The sequence below is a fragment of the Stenella coeruleoalba genome (genome assembly GCF_951394435.1).
Source record: "Stenella coeruleoalba genome assembly, contig: scaffold_48, whole genome shotgun sequence".
In the NCBI taxonomy this organism is placed as follows: Eukaryota; Metazoa; Chordata; class Mammalia; order Artiodactyla; family Delphinidae; genus Stenella; species Stenella coeruleoalba.
In genome coordinates, this window is record NW_027646083.1 from 1,912,235 (window position 1) to 1,933,504 (window position 21,270).

At 43.7% G+C, this 21,270-nt stretch overlaps 1 long non-coding RNA gene across 1 annotated transcript in view; it reads left to right on the top strand.

Annotated features, from left to right (window-relative positions):
* The window catches only part of LOC307181353, an 881,369-nt gene that overhangs the window by 212,097 nt on the left and 648,002 nt on the right, over nucleotides 1–21,270 (top strand). The window lies entirely within an intron of this gene.

A 21,270-nucleotide genomic window follows, 5' to 3' on the forward strand; every position in this document is an offset into this window, starting at 1 on the left:
AGTCGGGAGAGTGTTAGTAAAGGGTCTGGAATGTTGCACCCGAGTACCAGGGGAGGAAAACTGAGACATATTTGAACACGTCTCCCGTTCACACGGTTGATCATACTCTGGGTTCCACATGCATGTTTCAGCTGAAGGAAGAATACCTTAAACCTGGAGAGTTGAGACCCGTGTAATGGGTACCATGCAATATGACTTCAAAGGGTCTTCATTTGCTCACCGAACCTCTCCAATCCTATCACTGCTGCGTTCATGCCCCTGTACACATGCTTGATTCTCTTTCGGAGACATAGCAATCCATAGGTTTTAAGATACTTACTAGTCAGGTACATTCTTAGGCGTTTAATATGCGGTGTTGAGTCCATTTCGTTGAGCAAGGAGTAGCTCTTGTCTATTCCATATTTGGCTTAAGGAACTTTATCTGTGCTCATTTCAATCTCTGGTTTTATGCAGCACCCCAACTCACCTTTACCCTTAAGCAAGCATAAGTTGGTTTTCTAAATTTGAGACCCTTTTCTGTTCTGTAATTCAGTTCCTGTGTAGCCAAGTTTACATTCCGTGTATTACTGATATCTTATGATGTTTCTTTTTCTGTGTGACTTATTTCAGTTAGAATCATCATACCTGAATCCACTCATTGTGCTGCTAAGGGCCTGATGACATAGATTTCATTGCTGAGTGATATTGCTTTGTAAGTAAATACCACAAATTCTTTATCCATTTTTCACTTTCTGCGATGTTGAACTTGTACTGTAAACGAGGTTCTTGTAAACAGAGGCGTCCCAAACTTTGGGGTGGCTGTGTCTTTTTGATTTTAATTTCCCTAAGCTATAGGACCATAAGTGGAAGTGCCCTAGGTTCTGTTGCTTTGTTTTTTAGATGTTTCAGGAAACACCATACACTTCTCCCCAGTGGTTGTTGGCAATTTACATCCCGCCCATCAGCATAACAAGGCTCCCAGTTCTCCATGGCCTGTCCTGCCTTTCTGGATTTTACACTTTTTTCAGATGGCCCTTTTGACCGGGGGGAAGTGAGACTTCATTGTAGTGCAGATTTCCTTTGCAAGCTTGCTTGGTTGGCCAAAAAGGGCGTATGCGTTTTTTCCTGAATATATTCAGGAAAAAACGCATACGCCCTTTTTGGCCAAGTGCATCATTGTGGACGTTCTGCCTCTTTTCCTATGCTTTCAATGCAATTCCAGTCTACCTCCTGAAATCGGTTTCCTGCAATTCTGCCCCGCTTTCAAGTCCTCTTGGCAGCCTTACTTCAGTCTATTTTTAGACGATAGCTGTCATTTATAACTCTGCAGGTTTGTGAATTACAGTGCCCCTGAGCTCCTTTCTTCAACTCGCTTTCTTGTGAGCTGGCCGCAACACCGCAGGATGGCTTCAGGCCCTAATCTGGTTCCGGCACGGCACACTGAGCCTTTGGTTATTTCCTCTTCCTGGTGGGAAATGAGAGTTAAATTTGCCCGTCCAGACACCTCCAGCTAGCCTCTCATTGGTTCTCGCTATTCCTGTTCATCTTCCGCAGAAATTGCAAACTGGGCCAAACAGGAGGTTAAAGGTGCTGACTCTCCAAGTGGGGAGACTGTTAGTAAAGCATCTGGAATGTTGCACCCGAGTACCAGGGGAGGAAAACTGAGACATATTTGAACATGTCTCCAGTTGACATGGTTGATCATACTCTGGGTTCCACATGCATGTTTTAGCTGAAGGAAGAATACCTTAAACCTGGAGAGTTGAGACCCGTGTAATGGGTACCATGCAATGTGACTTCAAAGGGTCTTCATTTGCTCACCGAACCTCTCCAATCCTATCACTGCTGCGTTTATGCCCCTGTACACACGCTTGATTCTCTTTTGGAGACATAGCAATCCATAGGTTTTAAGATACTTACTAGTCAGGTACATTCTTAGGCGTTTAATATGGGGTTTTGAGTCCATTTCGTTGAGCAAGGAGTAGCTCTTGTCTATTCCATATTTGGCTTAAGGAACTTTATCTGTGCTCATTTCAATCTCTGGTTTTATGCAGCACCCCAACTCAGCTTTCCCCTTAAGCAAGCATAAGTTGGTTTTCTAAATTTGAGACCCTGTTCTGTTCTGTATTTCAGTTCCTGTGTAGCCAAGTTTACATTCCGTGTATTAATGATATCTTATGATGTTTCTTTTTCTGTGTGACTTATTTCAGTTAGAATCATCATACCTGAATCCACTCATTGTGCTGCTAAGGGCCTGATGACACAGATTTCATTGCTGAGTGATATTGCTTTGTAAGTAAATACCACAACTTCTTTCTCCATTTTTCACTTTCTGCGATGTTGAACTTGTATTGTAAACGAGGTTCTTGTAAACGGAGCCGTTCCAAACTTTGGGGTGGCTGTGTCTTTTTGATTTTAATTTCCCTAAGCTATAGGACCATAAGTGGAAGTGCCCTAGGTTCTGTTGCTTTGTTTTTTAGATGTTTCAGGAAACACCATACACTTCTCCCGAGTGGTTGTTGGCAATTTACATCCCGCCCATCAGCATAACAAGGCTCCCAGTTCTCCATGGCCTGTCCTGCCTTTCTGGATTTTACACTTTTTTCAGATGGCCCTTTTGACCGGGGGGAAGTGAGACTTCATTGTAGTGCAGATTTCCTTTGCAAGCTTGCTTGGTTGGCCAAAAAGGGCGTATGCGTTTTTTCCTGAATATATTCAGGAAAAAACGCATACGCCCTTTTTGTCCAAGTGCATCATTGTGGACGTTCTGCCTCTTTTCCTATGCTTTCAATGCAATTCCAGTCTACCTCCTGAAATCGGTTTCCTGCAATTCTGCCCCGCTTTCAAGTCCTCTTGGCAGCCTTACTTCAGTCTATTTTTGGACGATAGCTGTCATTTATAACTCTGCAGGTTTGTGAATTACAGTGCCCCTGAGCTCCTTTCTTCAACTCGCTTTCTTGTGAGCTGGCCGCAATACCGCATGATGGCTTCAGGCCCTAATCTGGTTCCGGTACGGCACGCTGAGCCTTTGGTTATTTCCTCTTCCTGGTGGGAAATGAGAGTTAAATTTGCCCGTCCAGACACCTCCAGCTAGTCTCTCATTGGTTCTCGCTATTCCTGTTCATCTTTCGCAGAAATTGCAAACTGGGCCAAACAGGAGGTTAAAGGCGCTGACTCTCCAAGTGGGGAGAGTGTTAGTAAAGCGTCTGGAATGTTGCACCCGAGTACCAGGGGAGGAAAATTGAGACATATTTGAACACGTCTCCCGATCACATGGTTGATCATACTCTAGGTTCCACATGCATGTTTTAGCTGAAGGAAGAATACCTTAAACCTGGGTAGTTGAAACCCGTGGAATGGGTACCATGCAATATGACTTCAAAGGGTCTTCATTTGCTCACCGAACCTCTCCAATCCTATCACTGCTGCGTTTATGCCCCTGTACACATGCTTGATTCTCTTTTGGAGACATAGCAATCCATAGGTTTTAAGATACTTACTAGTCAGGTACATTCTTAGGCGTTTAATATGGGGTGTTGAGTCCATTTCGTTGAGCAAGGAGTAGCTCTTGTCTATTCCATATTTGGCTTAAGGAACTTTATCTGTGCTCATTTCAATCTCTGGTTTTATGCAGCACCCCAACTCACCTTTACCCTTAAGCAAGAATAAGTTGTTTTTCTAAATTTGAGACCCTGTTCTGTTCTGTAATTCAGTTCCTGTGTAGCCAAGTTTACATTCCGTGTATTACTGATATCTTATGATGTTTCTTTTTCTGTGTGACTTATTTCAGTTAGAATCATCATACCTGAATCCACTCATTGTGCTGCTAAGGGCCTGATGACACAGATTTCATTGCTGAGTGATATTGTTTTGTAAGTAAATACCACATCTTCTTTATCCATTTTTCACTTTCTGTGATGTTGAACTTGTAGTGTAAACGAGGTTCTTGTAAACAGAGCCGTTCCAAACTTTGGGGTGGCTGTGTCTTTTTGATTTTAATTTCCCTAAGCTATAGGACCATAAGTGGAAGTGCCCTAGGTTCTGTTGCTTTGTTTTTTACATGTTTCAGGAAACACCATACACTTCTCCCGAGTGGTTGTTGGCAATTTACATGCCGCCCATCAGCATAACAAGGCTCCCAGTTCTCCATGGCCTGTCCTGCCTTTCTGGATTTTACACTTTTTTCAGATGGCCCTTTTGACCGGGGGGAAGTGAGACTTCATTGTAGTGCAGATTTCCTTTGCAAGCTTGCTTGGTTGGCCAAAAAGGGCGTATGCGTTTTTTCCTGAATATATTCAGGAAAAAACGCATACGCCCTTTTTGGCCAAGTGCATCATTGTGGACGTTCTGCCTCTTTTCCTATGCTTTCAATGCAATTCCAGTCTACCTCCTGAAATCGGTTTCCTGCAATTCTGCCCCGCTTTCAAGTCCTCTTGGCAGCCTTACTTCAGTCTATTTTTGGACGATAGCTGTCATTTATAAGTCTGCAGGTTTGTGAATTACAGTGCCCCTGAGCTCCTTTCTTCAACTCGCTTTCTTGTGACCTGGCGCAACACCGCAGGATGGCTTCAGGCCATAATCTGGTTCTGGCACGGCACGCTGAGCCTTTGGTTAATTCCTCTTCCTGGTGAGAAATGAGAGTTAAATTTGCCCGTCCAGACACCTCCAGCTAGTCTCTCATTGGTTCTCGCTATTCCTGTTCATCTTCCGCAGAAATTGCAAACTGGGCCAAACAGGAGGTTAAAGGGACTGACTCTCCAACTCGGGAGAGTGTTAGTAAAGCGTCTGGAATGTTGCACCCGAGTACCAGGGGAGGAAAACTGAAACATATTTGAACACGTCTCCCGATCACATGGTTGATCATACTCTAGGTTTCACATGCATGTTTTAGCTGAAGGAAGAATACCTTAAACCTGGAGAGTTGAGACCCTTGTAATGCGTACCATGCAATATCACTTCAAAGGGTCTTCATTTGCTCACCGAACCTCTCCAATCCTATCACTGCTGCGTTTATGCCCCTGTACACATGCTTGATTCTCTTTTGGAGACATAGCAATCCATAGGTTTTCCGATACTTACTAGTCAGGTACATTCTTAGGCGTTTAATATGCGGTGTTGAGTCCATTTCTTTGAGCAAGGAGTAGCTCTTGTCTATTCCATATTTGACTTAAGGAACTTTATCTGTGCTCATTTCAATCTCTGGTTTTATGCAGCACCCCAACTCACCTTTACCCTTAAGCAAGCATAAGTTGGTTTTCTAAATTTGAGACCCTGTTCTGTTCTGTAATTCAGTTCCTGTGTAGCCAAGTTTACATTCCGTGTATTAATGATATCTTATGATGTTTCTTTTCTCTGTGACTTATTTCAGTTAGAATCATCATACCTGAATCCACTCATTGTGCTGCTACGGGCCTGATGACACCGATTTCATTGCTGGGTGATATTGCTTTGTAAGTAAATACCACAACTTCTTTATCCATTTTTCACTTTCTGCGATGTTGAACTTGTACTGTAAACGAGGTTCTTGTAAACAGAGCCGTTCGAAAGTTTGGGGTGGCTGTGTCTTTTTGATTTTAATTTCCCTAAGCTATAGGACCATAAGTGGCAGTGCCCTAGGCTCTGTTGCTTTGTTTTTTAGATGTTTCAGGAAACACCATACACTTCTCCCGAGTGTCTGTTGGCAATTTACATCCCGCCCATCAGCATAACAAGGCTCCCAGTTCTCCATGGCCTGTCCTGCCTTTCTGGATTTTACACTTTTTTCAGATGGCCCTTTTGACCGGGGGGAAGTGAGACTTCATTGTAGTGCAGATTTCCTTTGCAAGCTTGCTTGGTTGGCCAAAAAGGGCGTATGCGTTTTTTCCTGAATATATTCAGGAAAAAACGCATACGCCCTTTTTGGCCAAGTGCATCATTGTGGACGTTCTGCCTCTTTTCCTATGCTTTCAATGCAATTCCAGTCTACCTCCTGCAATCGGTTTCCTGCAATTCTGCCCCGCTTTCAAGTCCTCTTGGCAGCCTTACTTCAGTCTATTTTTGGACGATAGCTGTCATTTATAACTCTGCAGGTTTGTGAATTACAGTGCCCCTGAGCTCCTTTCTTCAACTCGCTTTCTTGTGACCTGGCCGCAACACCGCAGGATGGCTTCAGGCCCTAATCTGGTTCCGGCACGGCACGCTGAGCCTTTGGTTAATTCCTCTTCCTGGTGGGAAATGAGAGTTAAATTTGCCCGTCCAGACACCTCCAGCTAGTCTCTCATTGGTTCTTGCTATTCCTGTTCATCTTCCGCAGAAATTGCAAACTGGGCCAAACAGGAGGTTAAAGGGACTGACTCTCCAAGTCGGAAGAGTGTTAGTAAAGCGTCTGGAATGTTGCACCCGAGTACCAGGGGAGGAAAACTGAGACATATTTGAACACGTCTCCCATTCACATGGTTGATCATACTCTGGGTTCCACATGCATGTTTTAGCTGAAGGAAGAATATCTTAAACCTGGAGAGTTGAGACCCGTGGAATGGGTACCATGCAATATGACTTCAAAGGGTCTTCATTTGCTCACCGAACCTCTCCAATCCTATCACTGCTGCGTTTATTCCCCTGTACACACGCTTGATTCTCTTTTGGAGACATAGCAATCCATAGGTTTTAAGATACTTACTAGTCAGGTACATTCTTAGGCGTTTAATATGGGGTGTTGAGTCCATTTCGTTGAGCAAGGAGTAGCTCTTGTCTATTCCATATTTGGCTTAAGGAACTTTATCTGTGCTCATTTCAATCTCTGGTTTTATGCAGCACCCCAACTCACCTTTCCCCTTAACAAGCATAAGTTGGTTTTCTAAATTTGAGACCCTGTTCTGTTTTGGAATTCAGTTCCTGTGTAGCCAAGTTTACATTCCGTGTATTAGTGATATCTTATGATGTTTCTTTTTCTGTGTGACTTATTTCAGTTAGAATCATCATACCTGAATCCACTCACTGTGATGCTAAGGGCCTGATGACACAGATTTCATTGCTGAGTGATATTGCTTTGTAAGTGAATACTACATCTTCTTTATCCATTTTTCACTTTCTGCGATGTTGAACTTGTACTGTAAACGAGGTTCTTGTAAACAGAGCCGTTCCAAACATTGGGGTGGCTGTGTCTTTTTGATTTTAATTTCTCTAAGCTATAGGACCATAAGTGGCAGTGCCCTAGGCTCTGTTGCTTTGTTTTTTAGATGTTTCAGGAAACACTATACACTTCTCCCAAGTGTCTGTTGGCAATTTACATCCCGCCCATCAGCATAACAAGGCTCCCAGTTCTCAATGGCCTGTTGCCTTTCTGGATTTTACACTTTTTTCAGATGGCCCTTTTGACCGGGGGGAAGTGAGACTTCATTGTAGTGCAGATTTCCTTTGCAAGCTTGCTTGGTTGGCCAAAAAGGGCGTATGCGTTTTTTCCTGAATATATTCAGGAAAAAACGCATACGCCCTTTTTGGCCAAGTGCATCATTGTGGACGTTCTGCCTGTTTTCCTATGCTTTCAATGCAATTCCAGTCTACCTCCTGAAATCGGTTTCCTGCAATTCTGCCCCGCTTTCAAGTCCTCTTGGCAGCCTTACTTCAGTCTATTTTTGGACGATAGCTGTCATTTATAACTCTGCAGGTTTGTGAATTACAGTGCCCCTGAGCTCCTTTCTTCAACTCGCTTTCTTGTGACCTGGCCGCAACACCGCAGGATGGCTTCAGGCCCTAATCTGGTTCCGGCCCGGCACGCTGAGCCTTTGGTTAATTCCTCTTCCTGGTGGGAAATGAGAGTTAAATTTGCCCGTCCAGACACCTCCAGCTAGCCTCTCATTGGTTCTCGCTATTCCTGTTCATCTTCCGCAGAAATTGCAAACTGGGCCAAACAGGAAGTTAAAGGGACTGACTCTCCAAGTCGGGAGAGTGTTAGTAAAGCGTCTGGAATGTTGCACCCGAGTACCAGGGGAGGAAAACTGAGACATATTTGAACACGTCTCCCGATCATATGGTTGATCATACTCTGGGTTCCACATGCATGTTTTAGCTGAAGGAAGAATACCTTAAACCTGGAGAGTTGAGACCCGTGTAATGGGTACCATGCAATATGACTTCAAAGGGTCTTCATTTGCTCACCGAACCTCTCCAATCCTATCACTGCTGCGTTTATTCCCCTGTACACACGCTTGATTCTCTTTTGGAGACATAGCAATCCATAGGTTTTAAGATACTTACTAGTCAGGTACATTCTTAGGGGTTTAATATGGGGTTTTGAGTCCATTTCGTTGAGCAAGGAGTAGCTCTTGTCTATTCCATATTTGGCTTAAGGAACTTTATCTGTGCTCATTTCAATCTCTGGTTTTATGCAGCACCCCAACTCACCTTTACCCTTAAGCAAGCATAAGTTGGTTTTCTAAATTTGAGACCCTGTTCTGTTCTGTAATTCTGTTCCTGTGTAGCCAAGTTTACATTCCGTGTATTACTGATATCTTATGATGTTTCTTTTTCTGTGTGACTTATTTCAGTTAGAATCATCATACCTGAATCCACTCATTGTGATGCTAAGGGTCTGATGACATAGAATTCATTGCTGAGTGATATTGCTTTGTAAGTAAATACCACAACTTCTTTATCCATTTTTCACTTTCTGCGATGTTGAACTTGTACTGTAAACGAGGTTCTTGTAAACAGAGGCATCCCAAACTTTGGGGTGGCTGTGTCTTTTTGATTTTAATTTCCCTAAGCTATAGGACCATAAGTGGCAGTGCCCTAGGCTCTGTTGCTTTGTTTTTTAGATGTTTCAGGAAACACCATACACTTCTCCCGAGTGTCTGTTGACAATTTACATCCCGCCCATCAGCATAACAAGGCTCCCAGTTCTCCATGGCCTGTCCTGCCTTTCTGGATTTTACACTTTTTTCAGATGGCCCTTTTGACCGGGGGGAAGTGAGACTTCATTGTAGTGCAGATTTCCTTTGCAAGCTTGCTTGGTTGGCCAAAAAGGGCGTATGCGTTTTTTCCTGAATATATTCAGGAAAAAACGCATACGCCCTTTTTGGCCAAGTGCATCATTGTGGACGTTCTGCCTCTTTTCCTATGCTTTCAATGCAATTCCAGTCTACCTCCTGCAATCGGTTTCCTGCAATTCTGCCCCGCTTTCAAGTCCTCTTGGCAGCCTTACTTCAGTCTATTTTTGGACGATAGCTGTCATTTATAACTCTGCAGGTTTGTGAATTACAGTGCCCCTGAGCTCCTTTCTTCAACTCGCTTTCTTGTGACCTGGCCGCAACACCGCAGGATGGCTTCAGGCCCTAATCTGGTTCCGGCACGGCACGCTGAGCCTTTGGTTAATTCCTCTTCCTGGTGGGAAATGAGAGTTAAATTTGCCCGTCCAGACACCTCCAGCTAGTCTCTCATTGGTTCTCGCTATTCCTGTTCATCTTCCGCAGAAATTGCAAACTGGGCCAAACAGGAGGTTAAAGGGACTGACTCTCCAAGTCGGAAGAGTGTTAGTAAAGCGTCTGGAATGTTGCACCCGAGTACCAGGGGAGGAAAACTGAGACATATTTGAACACGTCTCCCATTCACATGGTTGATCATACTCTGGGTTCCACATGCATGTTTTAGCTGAAGGAAGAATATCTTAAACCTGGAGAGTTGAGACCCGTGGAATGGGTACCATGCAATATGACTTCAAAGGGTCTTCATTTGCTCACCGAACCTCTCCAATCCTATCACTGCTGCGTTTATTCCCCTGTACACACGCTTGATTCTCTTTTGGAGACATAGCAATCCATAGGTTTTAAGATACTTACTAGTCAGGTACATTCTTAGGCGTTTAATATGGGGTGTTGAGTCCATTTCGTTGAGCAAGGAGTAGCTCTTGTCTATTCCATATTTGGCTTAAGGAACTTTATCTGTGCTCATTTCAATCTCTGGTTTTATGCAGCACCCCAACTCACCTTTCCCCTTAAGCAAGCATAAGTTGGTTTTCTAAATTTGAGACCCTGTTCTGTTTTGGAATTCAGTTCCTGTGTAGCCAAGTTTACATTCCGTGTATTAGTGATATCTTATGATGTTTCTTTTTCTGTGTGACTTATTTCAGTTAGAATCATCATACCTGAATCCACTCACTGTGATGCTAAGGGCCTGATGACACAGATTTCATTGCTGAGTGATATTGCTTTGTAAGTGAATACTACATCTTCTTTATCCATTTTTCACTTTCTGCGATGTTGAACTTGTACTGTAAACGAGGTTCTTGTAAACAGAGCCGTTCCAAACATTGGGGTGGCTGTGTCTTTTTGATTTTAATTTCTCTAAGCTATAGGACCATAAGTGGCAGTGCCCTAGGCTCTGTTGCTTTGTTTTTTAGATGTTTCAGGAAACACTATACACTTCTCCCAAGTGTCTGTTGGCAATTTACATCCCGCCCATCAGCATAACAAGGCTCCCAGTTCTCAATGGCCTGTTGCCTTTCTGGATTTTACACTTTTTTCAGATGGCCCTTTTGACCGGGGGGAAGTGAGACTTCATTGTAGTGCAGATTTCCTTTGCAAGCTTGCTTGGTTGGCCAAAAAGGGCGTATGCGTTTTTTCCTGAATATATTCAGGAAAAAACGCATACGCCCTTTTTGGCCAAGTGCATCATTGTGGACGTTCTGCCTCTTTTCCTATGCTTTCAATGCAATTCCAGTCTACCTCCTGAAATCGGTTTCCTGCAATTCTGCCCCGCTTTCAAGTCCTCTTGGCAGCCTTACTTCAGTCTATTTTTGGACGATAGCTGTCATTTATAACTCTGCAGGTTTGTGAATTACAGTGCCCCTGAGCTCCTTTCTTCAACTCGCTTTCTTGTGACCTGGCCGCAACACCGCAGGATGGCTTCAGGCCCTAATCTGGTTCCGGCCCGGCACGCTGAGCCTTTGGTTAATTCCTCTTCCTGGTGGGAAATGAGAGTTAAATTTGCCCGTCCAGACACCTCCAGCTAGCCTCTCATTGGTTCTCGCTATTCCTGTTCATCTTCCGCAGAAATTGCAAACTGGGCCAAACAGGAAGTTAAAGGGACTGACTCTCCAAGTCGGGAGAGTGTTAGTAAAGCGTCTGGAATGTTGCACCCGAGTACCAGGGGAGGAAAACTGAGACATATTTGAACACGTCTCCCGATCATATGGTTGATCATACTCTGGGTTCCACATGCATGTTTTAGCTGAAGGAAGAATACCTTAAACCTGGAGAGTTGAGACCCGTGGAATGGGTACCATGCAATATGACTTCAAAGGGTCTTCATTTGCTCACCGAACCTCTCCAATCCTATCACTGCTGCGTTTATTCCCCTGTACACACGCTTGATTCTCTTTTGGAGACATAGCAATCCATAGGTTTTAAGATACTTACTAGTCAGGTACATTCTTAGGGGTTTAATATGGGGTTTTGAGTCCATTTCGTTGAGCAAGGAGTAGCTCTTGTCTATTCCATATTTGGCTTAAGGAACTTTATCTGTGCTCATTTCAATCTCTGGTTTTATGCAGCACCCCAACTCACCTTTACCCTTAAGCAAGCATAAGTTGGTTTTCTAAATTTGAGACCCTGTTCTGTTCTGTAATTCTGTTCCTGTGTAGCCAAGTTTACATTCCGTGTATTACTGATATCTTATGATGTTTCTTTTTCTGTGTGACTTATTTCAGTTAGAATCATCATACCTGAATCCACTCATTGTGATGCTAAGGGTCTGATGACATAGAATTCATTGCTGAGTGATATTGCTTTGTAAGTAAATACCACAACTTCTTTATCCATTTTTCACTTTCTGCGATGTTGAACTTGTACTGTAAACGAGGTTCTTGTAAACAGAGGCATCCCAAACTTTGGGGTGGCTGTGTCTTTTTGATTTTAATTTCCCTAAGCTATAGGACCATAAGTGGCAGTGCCCTAGGCTCTGTTGCTTTGTTTTTTAGATGTTTCAGGAAACACCATACACTTCTCCCGAGTGTCTGTTGACAATTTACATCCCGCCCATCAGCATAACAAGGCTCCCAGTTCTCCATGGCCTGTCCTGCCTTTCTGGATTTTACACTTTTTTCAGATGGCCCTTTTGACCGGGGGGAAGTGAGACTTCATTGTAGTGCAGATTTCCTTTGCAAGCTTGCTTGGTTGGCCAAAAAGGGCGTATGCGTTTTTTCCTGAATATATTCAGGAAAAAACGCATACGCCCTTTTTGGCCAAGTGCATCATTGTGGACGTTCTGCCTCTTTTCCTATGCTTTCAATGCAATTCCAGTCTACCTCCTGAAATCGGTTTCCTGCAATTCTGCCCCGCTTTCAAGTCCTCTTGGCAGCCTTACTTCAGTCTATTTTTGGACGATAGCTGTCATTTATAACTCTGCAGGTTTGTGAATTACAGTGCCCCTGAGCTCCTTTCTTCAACTCGCTTTCTTGTGACCTGGCCGCAACACCGCAGGATGGCTTCAGGCCCTAATCTGGTTCCGGCACGGCATGCTGAGCCTTTGGTTATTTCCTCTTCCTGGTGGGAAATGAGAGTTAAATTTGCCCGTCCAGACACCTCCAGCTGGTCTCTCATTGGTTCTCGCTATTCCTGTTCATCTTCCGCAGAAATTGCAAACTGGGCCAAACAGGAGGTTAAAGGGACTGACTCTCCAAGTCGGGAGAGTGTTAGTAAAGCGTCTGGAATGTTGCACCCGAGTACCAGGGTACGAAAACTGAGACATATTTGAACACGTCTCCCGATCACATGGTTGATCATACTCTAGGTTCCACATGCATGTTTTAGCTGAAGGAAGAATACCTTAAACCTGTGTAGTTGAAACCCGTTGAATGGGTACCATGCAATATGACTTCAAAGGGTCTTCATTTGCTCACCGAACCTCTCCAATCCTATCACTGCTGCGTTTATGCCCCTGTACACATGTTTGATTCTCTTTCGGAGACATAGCAATCCATAGGTTTTAAGATACTTACTAGTCAGGTACATTCTTAGGCATTTAATATGGGGTGTTGAGTCCATTTCGTTGAGCAAGGAGTAGCTCTTGTCTATTCCATATTTGGCTTAAGGAACTTTATCTGTGCTCATTTCAATCTCTGCTTTTATGCAGCACCCCAACTCACCTTTCCCCTTAAGCAAGCATAAGTTGGTTTTCTAAATTTGAGACCCTGTTCTGTTCTGTAATTCAGTTCCTGTGTAGCCAAGTTTACATTCCGTGTATTACTGATATCTTATGATGTTTCTTTTCTGTGTGACTTATTTCAGTTAGAATCATCATACCTGAATCCACTCATTGTGCTGCTACGGGCCTGATGACACAGATTTCATTGCTGAGTGATATTGCTTTGTAAGTAAATACCACAACTTCTTTATCCATTTTTCACTTTCTGCGATGTTGAACTTGTACTGTAAACGAGGTTCTTGTAAACAGAGCCGTTCCAAACTTTGGGGTGGCTGTGTCTTTTTGATTTTAATTTCCCTAAGCTATAGGACCATAAGTGGCAGTGCCCTAGGCTCTGTTGCTTTGTTTTTTAGATGTTTCAGGAAACACCATACACTTCTCCCGAGTGTCTGTTGGCAATTTACATCCCGCCCATCAGCATAACAAGGCTCCCAGTTCTCCATGGCCTGTCCTGCCTTTCTGGATTTTACACTTTTTTCAGATGGCCCTTTTGACCGGGGGGAAGTGAGACTTCATTGTAGTGCAGATTTCCTTTGCAAGCTTGCTTGGTTGGCCAAAAAGGGCGTATGCGTTTTTTCCTGAATATATTCAGGAAAAAACGCATACGCCCTTTTTGGCCAAGTGCATCATTGTGGACGTTCTGCCTCTTTTCCTATGCTTTCAATGCAATTCCAGTCTACCTCCTGAAATCGGTTTCCTGCAATTCTGCCCCGCTTTCAAGTCCTCTTGGCAGCCTTACTTCAGTCTATTTTTGGACGATAGCTGTCATTTATAACTCTGCAGGTTTGTGAATTACAGTGCCCCTGAGCTCCTGTCTTCAACTCGCTTTCTTTTGAGCTGGCCGCAACACCGCAGGATGGCTTCAGGCCCTAATCTGGTTCCGGTACGGCACGCTGAGCCTTTGGTTATTTCCTCTTCCTGGTGGGAAATGAGAGTTAAATTTGCCCGTCCAGACACCTCCAGCTAGTCTCTCATTGGTTCTCGCTATTCCTGTTCATCTTCCGCAGAAATTGCAAACTGGGCCAAACAGGAGGTTAAAGGGACTGACTCTCCAAGTCGGGAGAGTGTTAGTAAAGCGTCTGGAATGTTGCACCCGAGTACCAGGGGAGGAAAACTGAGACATATTTGAACACGTCTCCCATTCACATGGTTGATCATACTCTAGGTTCCACATGCATGTTTTAGCTGAAGGAAGAATACCTTAAACCTGGAGAGTTGAGACCCGTGTAATGCGTACCATGCAATATGACTTCAAAGGGTCTTCATTTGCTCACCGAACCTCTCCAATCCTATCACTGCTGCGTTTATGCCCCTGTACACACGCTTGATTCTCTTTTGGACACATAGCAATCCATAGGTTTTAAGATACTTACTAGTCAGGTACATTCTTAGGCGTTTAATATGGGGTGTTGAGTCCATTTCGTTGAGCAAGGAGTAGCTCTTGTCTATTCCATATTTGGCTTAAGGAACTTTATCTGTGCTCATTTCAATCTCTGGTTTTATGCAGCACCCCAACTCACCTTTCCCCTTAAGCAAGCATAAGTTGGTTTTCTAAATTTGAGACCCTGTTCTGTTTTGGAATTCAGTTCCTGTGTAGCCAAGTTTACATTCCGTGTATTACTGATATCTTATGATGTTTCTTTTTCTGTGTGACTTACTTCAGTTAGAATCATCATACCTGAATCCACTCATTGTGCTGCTAAGGGCCTGATGACACAGATTTCATTGCTGAGTGATATTGCTTTGTAAGTAAATACCACAACTTCTTTATCCATTTTTTACTTTCTGCGATGTTGAACTTGTACTGTAAAGGAGGTTCTTGTAAACAGAGGCGTCCCAAACTTTGGGGTGGCTGTTTCTTTTTGATTTTAATTTCCCTATGCTATAGGACCATAAGTGGCAGTGCCCTAGGCTCTGTTGCTTTGTTTTTTAGATGTTTCAGGAAACACCATACACTTCTCCCGAGTGTCTGTTGGCAATTTACATCCCGCCCATCAGCATAACAAGGCTCCCAGTTCTCCATGGCCTGTCCTGCCTTTCTGGATTTTACACTTTTTTCAGATGGCTCTTTTGACCGGGGGGAAGTGAGACTTCATTGTAGTGCAGATTTCCTTTGCAAGCTTGCTTGGTTGGCCAAAAAGGGCGTATGCGTTTTTTCCTGAATATATTCAGGAAAGAACGCATACGCCCTTTTTGGCCAAGTGCATCATTGTGGACGTTCTGCCTCTTTTCCTATTCTTTCAATGCAATTCCAGTCTACCTCCTGAAATCGGTTTCCTGCAATTCTGCCCCGCTTTCAAGTCCTCTTGGCAGCCTTACTTCAGTCTATTTTTGGACGATAGCTGTCATTTATAACTCTGCAGGTTTGTGAATTACAGTGCCCCTGAGCTCCTTTCTTCAACTCGCTTTCTTGTGACCTGGCCGCAACACCGCAGGATGGCTTCAGGCCCTAATCTGGTTCCGGCACGGCACGCTGAGCCTTTGGTTATTTCCTCTTCCTGGTGGGAAATGAGAGTTAAATTTGCCCGTCCAGACACCTCCAGCTAGTCTCTCATTGGTTCTCGCTATTCCTGTTCATCTTCCGCAGAAATTGCAAACTGGGCCAAACAGGAAGTTAAAGGCGCTGACTCTCCAAGTGGGGAGAGTGTTAGTAAAGCGTCTGGAATGTTGCACCCGAGTACCAGGGGAGGAAAACTGAGACATATTTGAACACGTCTCCCGTTCACATGGTTGATCATACTTGGGTTCCACATGCATGTTTTAGCTGAAGGAAGAATACCTTAAACCTGGAGAGTTAAGACCCGTGTAATGGGTACCATGCAATATGACTTCAAAGGGTCTTCATTTTCTCACCGAACCTCTCCAATCCTATCACTGCTGCGTTTATGCCCCTGTACACATGCTTGATTCTCTTTCGGAGACATAGCAATCCATAGGTTTTCCGATACTTACTAGTCAGGTACATTCTTAGGCGTTTAATATGCGGTGTTGAGTCCATTTCGTTGAGCAAGGAGTAGCTCTTGTCTATTCCATATTTGACTTAAGGAACTTTATCTGTGCTCATTTCAATCTCTGGTTTTATGCAGCACCCCAACTCACCTTTACCCTTAAGCAAGCATAAGTTGGTTTTCTAAATTTGAGACCCTGTTCTGTTCTGTAATTCAGTTCCTGTGTAGCCAAGTTTACATTCCGTGTATTACTGATATCTTATGATGTTTCTTTTTCTGTGTGACTTATTTCAGTTAGAATCATCATACCTGAATCCACTCATTGTGATGCTAAGGGCCTGATGACATAGATTTCATTGCTGAGTGATATTGCTTTGTAAGTAAATACCACAACTTCTTTATCCATTTTTCACTTTCTGCGATGTTGAACTTGTACTGTAAACGAGGTTCTTGTAAACAGAGGCGTCCCAAACTTTGGGGTGGCTGTGTCTTTTTGATTTTAATTTCCCTAAGTTATAGGACCATAAGTGGCAGTGCCCTACGCTCTGTTGCTTTGTTTTTTAGATGTTTCAGGAAACACCATACACTTCTCCCGAGTGTCTGTTGGCAATTTACATCCCACCCATCAGCATAACAAGGCTCCCAGTTCTCCATGGCCTGTCCTGCCTTTCTGGATTTTACACTTTTTTCAGATGGCGCTTTTGACCGGGGGAAAGTGAGACTTCATTGTAGTGCAGATTTCCTTTGCAAGCTTGCTTGGTTGGCCAAAAAGGGCGTATGCGTTTTTTCCTGAATATATTCAGGAAAAAACGCATACGCCCTTTTTGGCCAAGTGCATCATTGTGGACGTTCTGCCTCTTTTCCTATGCTTTCAATGCAATTCCAGTCTACCTCCTGAAATCGGTTTCCTGCAATTCTGCCCCGCTTTCAAGTCCTCTTGGCAGCCTTACTTCAGTCTATTTTTGGACGATAGCTGTCATTTATAACTCTGCAGGTTTGTGAATTACAGTGCCCCTGAGCTCCTTTCTTCAACTCGCTTTCGTTTGAGCTGGCCGCAACACCGCAGGATGGCTTCAGGCCCTAATCTGGTTCCGGTACGGCACGCTGAGCCTTTGGTTATTTCCTCTTCCTGGTGGGAAATGAGAGTTAAATTTGCCCGTCCAGACACCTCCAGCTAGTCTCTCATTGGTTCTCGCTATTCCTGTTCATCTTCCGCAGAAATTGCAAACTGGGCCAAACAGGAGGTTAAAGGCGCTGACTCTCCAAGTCGGGAGAGTGTTAGTAAAGCGTCTGGAATGTTGCACCCGAGTACCAGGGGAGGAAAACTGAGACATATTTGAACACGTCTCCCGTTCACATGGTTGATCATACTTGGGTTCCACATGCATGTTTTAGCTGAAGGAAGAATACCTTAAACCTGGAGAGTTCAGACCCGTGTAATGGGTACCATGCAATATGACTTCAAAGGGTCTTCATTTGCTCACCGAACCTCTCCAATCCTATCACTGCTGCGTTTATGCCCCTGTACACACGCTTGATTCTCTTTTGGAAACATAGCAATCCATAGGTTTTAAGATACTTACTAGTCAGGTACATTCTTAGGCGTTTAATATGGGGTGTTGAGTCCATTTCGTTGAGCAAGGAGTAGCTCTTGTCTATTCCATATTTGGCTTAAGGAACTTTATCTGTGCTCATTTCAATGTCTGCTTTTATGCAGCACCCCAACTCACCTTTCCCCTTAAGCAAGCATAAGTTGGTTTTCTAAATTTGAGACCCTGTTCTGCTCTGTAATTCAGTTCCTGTGTAGCCAAGTTTACATTCCGTGTATTACTGATATCTTATGATGTTTCTTTTTCTGTGTGACTTACTTCAGTTAGAATCATCATACCTGAATCCACTCATTGTGCTGCTAAGGGCCTGATGACACAGATTTCATTGCTGAGTGATATTGCTTTGTAAGTAAATACCACAACTTCTTTATCCATTTTTTACTTTCTGCGATGTTGAACTTGTACTGTAAAGGAGGTTCTTGTAAACAGAGGCGTCCCAAACTTTGGGGTGGCTGTGTCTTTTTGATTTTAATTTCCCTATGCTATAGGACCATAAGTGGCAGTGCCCTAGGCTCTGTTGCTTTGTTTTTTAGATGTTTCAGGAAACACCATACACTTCTCCCGAGTGTCTGTTGGCAATTTACATCCCGCCCATCAGCATAACAAGGCTCCCAGTTCTCCATGGCCTGTCCTGCCTTTCTGGATTTTACACTTTTTTCAGATGGCTCTTTTGACCGGGGGGAAGTGAGACTTCATTGTAGTGCAGATTTCCTTTGCAAGCTTGCTTGGTTGGCCAAAAAGGGCGTATGCGTTTTTTCCTGAATATATTCAGGAAAAAACGCATACGCCCTTTTTGGCCAAGTGCATCATTGTGGACGTTCTGCCTCTTTTCCTATTCTTTCAATGCAATTCCAGTCTACCTCCTGAAATCGGTTTCCTGCAATTCTGCCCCGCTTTCAAGTCCTCTTGGCAGCCTTACTTCAGTCTATTTTTGGACGATAGCTGTCATTTATAACTCTGCAGGTTTGTGAATTACAGTGCCCCTGAGCTCCTTTCTTCAACTCGCTTTCTTTTGAGCTGGCCGCAACACCGCAGGATGGCTTCAGGCCCTAATCTGGTTCCGGTACGGCACGCTGAGCCTTTGGTTATTTCCTCTTCCTGGTGGGAAATGAGAGTTAAATTTGCCCGTCCAGACACCTCCAGCTAGTCTCTCATTGGTTCTCGCTATTCCTGTTCATCTTCCGCAGAAATTGCAAACTGGGCCAAACAGGAGGTTAAAGGCGCTGACTCTCCAAGTCGGGAGAGTGTTAGTAAAGCGTCTGGAATGTTGCACCCGAGTACCAGGGGAGGAAAACTGAGACATATTTGAACACGTCTCCCGTTCACATGGTTGATCATACTTGGGTTCCACATGCATGTTTTAGCTGAAGGAAGAATACCTTAAACCTGGAGAGTTCAGACCCGTGTAATGGGTACCATGAAATATGACTTCAAAGGGTCTTCATTTGCTCACCGAACCTCTCCAATCCTATCACTGCTGCGTTTATGCCCCTGTACACACGCTTGATTCTCTTTTGGAAACATAGCAATCCATAGGTTTTAAGATACTTACTAGTCAGGTACATTCTTAGGCGTTTAATATGGGGTGTTGAGTCCATTTCGTTGAGCAAGGAGTAGCTCTTGTCTATTCCATATTTGGCTTAAGGAACTTTATCTGTGCTCATTTCAATGTCTGCTTTTATGCAGCACCCCAACTCACCTTTCCCCTTAAGCAAGCATAAGTTGGTTTTCTAAATTTGAGACCCTGTTCTGTTCTGTAATTCAGTTCCTGTGTAGCCAAGTTTACATTCCGTGTATTACTGATATCTTATGATGTTTCTTTTCTGTGTGACTTATTTCAGTTAGAATCATCATACCTGAATCCACTCATTGTGCTGCTACGGGCCTGATGACACAGATTTCATTGCTGAGTGATATTGCTTTGTAAGTAAATACCACAACTTCTTTATCCATTTTTTACTTTCTGCGATGTTGAACTTGTACTGTAAACGAGGTTCTTGTAAACAGAGCCGTTCCAAACATTGGGGTGGCTGTGTCTTTTTGATTTTAATTTCCCTAAGCTATAGGACCATAAGTGGCAGTGCCCTAGGCTCTGTTGCTTTGTTTTTTAGATGTTTCAGGAAACACCATACACTTCTCCCGAGTGTCTGTTGGCAATTTACATCCCGCCCATCAGCATAACAAGGCTCCCAGTTCTCCATGGCCTGTCCTGCCTTTCTGGATTTTACACTTTTTTCAGATGGCCCTTTTGACCGGGGGGAAGTGAGACTTCATTGTAGTGCAGATTTCCTTTGCAAGCTTGCTTGGTTGGCCAAAAAGGGCGTATGCGTTTTTTCCTGAATATATTCAGGAAAAAACGCATACGCCCTTTTTGGCCAAGTGCATCATTGTGGACGTTCTGCCTCTTTTCCTATGCTTTCAATGCAATTCCAGTCTACCTCTGAAATCGGTTTCCTGCAATTCTGCCCCGCTTTCAAGTCCTCTTGGCAGCCTTACTTCAGTCTATTTTTGGACGATAGCTGTCATTTATAACTCTGCAAGTTTGTGAATTACAGTGCCCCTGAGCTCCGGTCTTCAACTCGCTTTCTTTTGAGCTGGCCGCAACACCGCAGAATGGCTTCAGGCCCTAATCTGGTTCCGGTACGGCACGCTGAGCCTTTGGTTATTTCCTCTTCCTGGTGGGAAATGAGAGTTAAATTTGCCCGTCCAGACACCTCCAGCTAGTCTCTCATTGGTTCTCGCTATTCCTGTTCATCTTCCGCAGAAATTGCAAACTGGGCCAAACAGGAGGTTAAAGGGACTGACTCTCCAAGTCGGGAGAGTGTTAGTAAAGCGTCTGGAATGTTGCACCCAAGTACCAGGGGAGGAAAACTGAGACATATTTGAACACGTCTCCCATTCACATGGTTGATCATACTCTAGGTTCCACATGCATGTTTTAGCTGAAGGAAGAATACCTTAAACCTGGAGAGTTGAGACCCGTGTAATGCGTACCATGCAATATGACTTCAAAGGGTCTTCATTTGCTCACCGAACCTCTCCAATCCTATCACTGCTGCGTTTATGCCCCTGTACACACGCTTGATTCTCTTTTGGACACATAGCAATCCATAGGTTTTAAGATACTTACTAGTCAGGTACATTCTTAGGCATTTAATATGGGGTGTTGAGTCCATTTCGTTGAGCAAGGAGTAGCTCTTGTCTATTCCATATTTGGCTTAAGGAACTTTATCTGTGCTCATTTCAATCTCTGGTTTTATGCAGCACCCCAACTCACCTTTCCCCTTAAGCAAGCATAAGTTGGTTTTCTAAATTTGAGACCCTGTTCTGTTTTGGAATTCAGTTCCTGTGTAGCCAAGTTTACATTCCGTGTATTACTGATATCTTATGATGTTTCTTTTTCTGTGTGACTTACTTCAGTTAGAATCATCATACCTGAATCCACTCATTGTGCTGCTAAGGGCCTGATGACACAGATTTCATTGCTGAGTGATATTGCTTTGTAAGTAAATACCACAACTTCTTTATCCATTTTTTACTTTCTGCGATGTTGA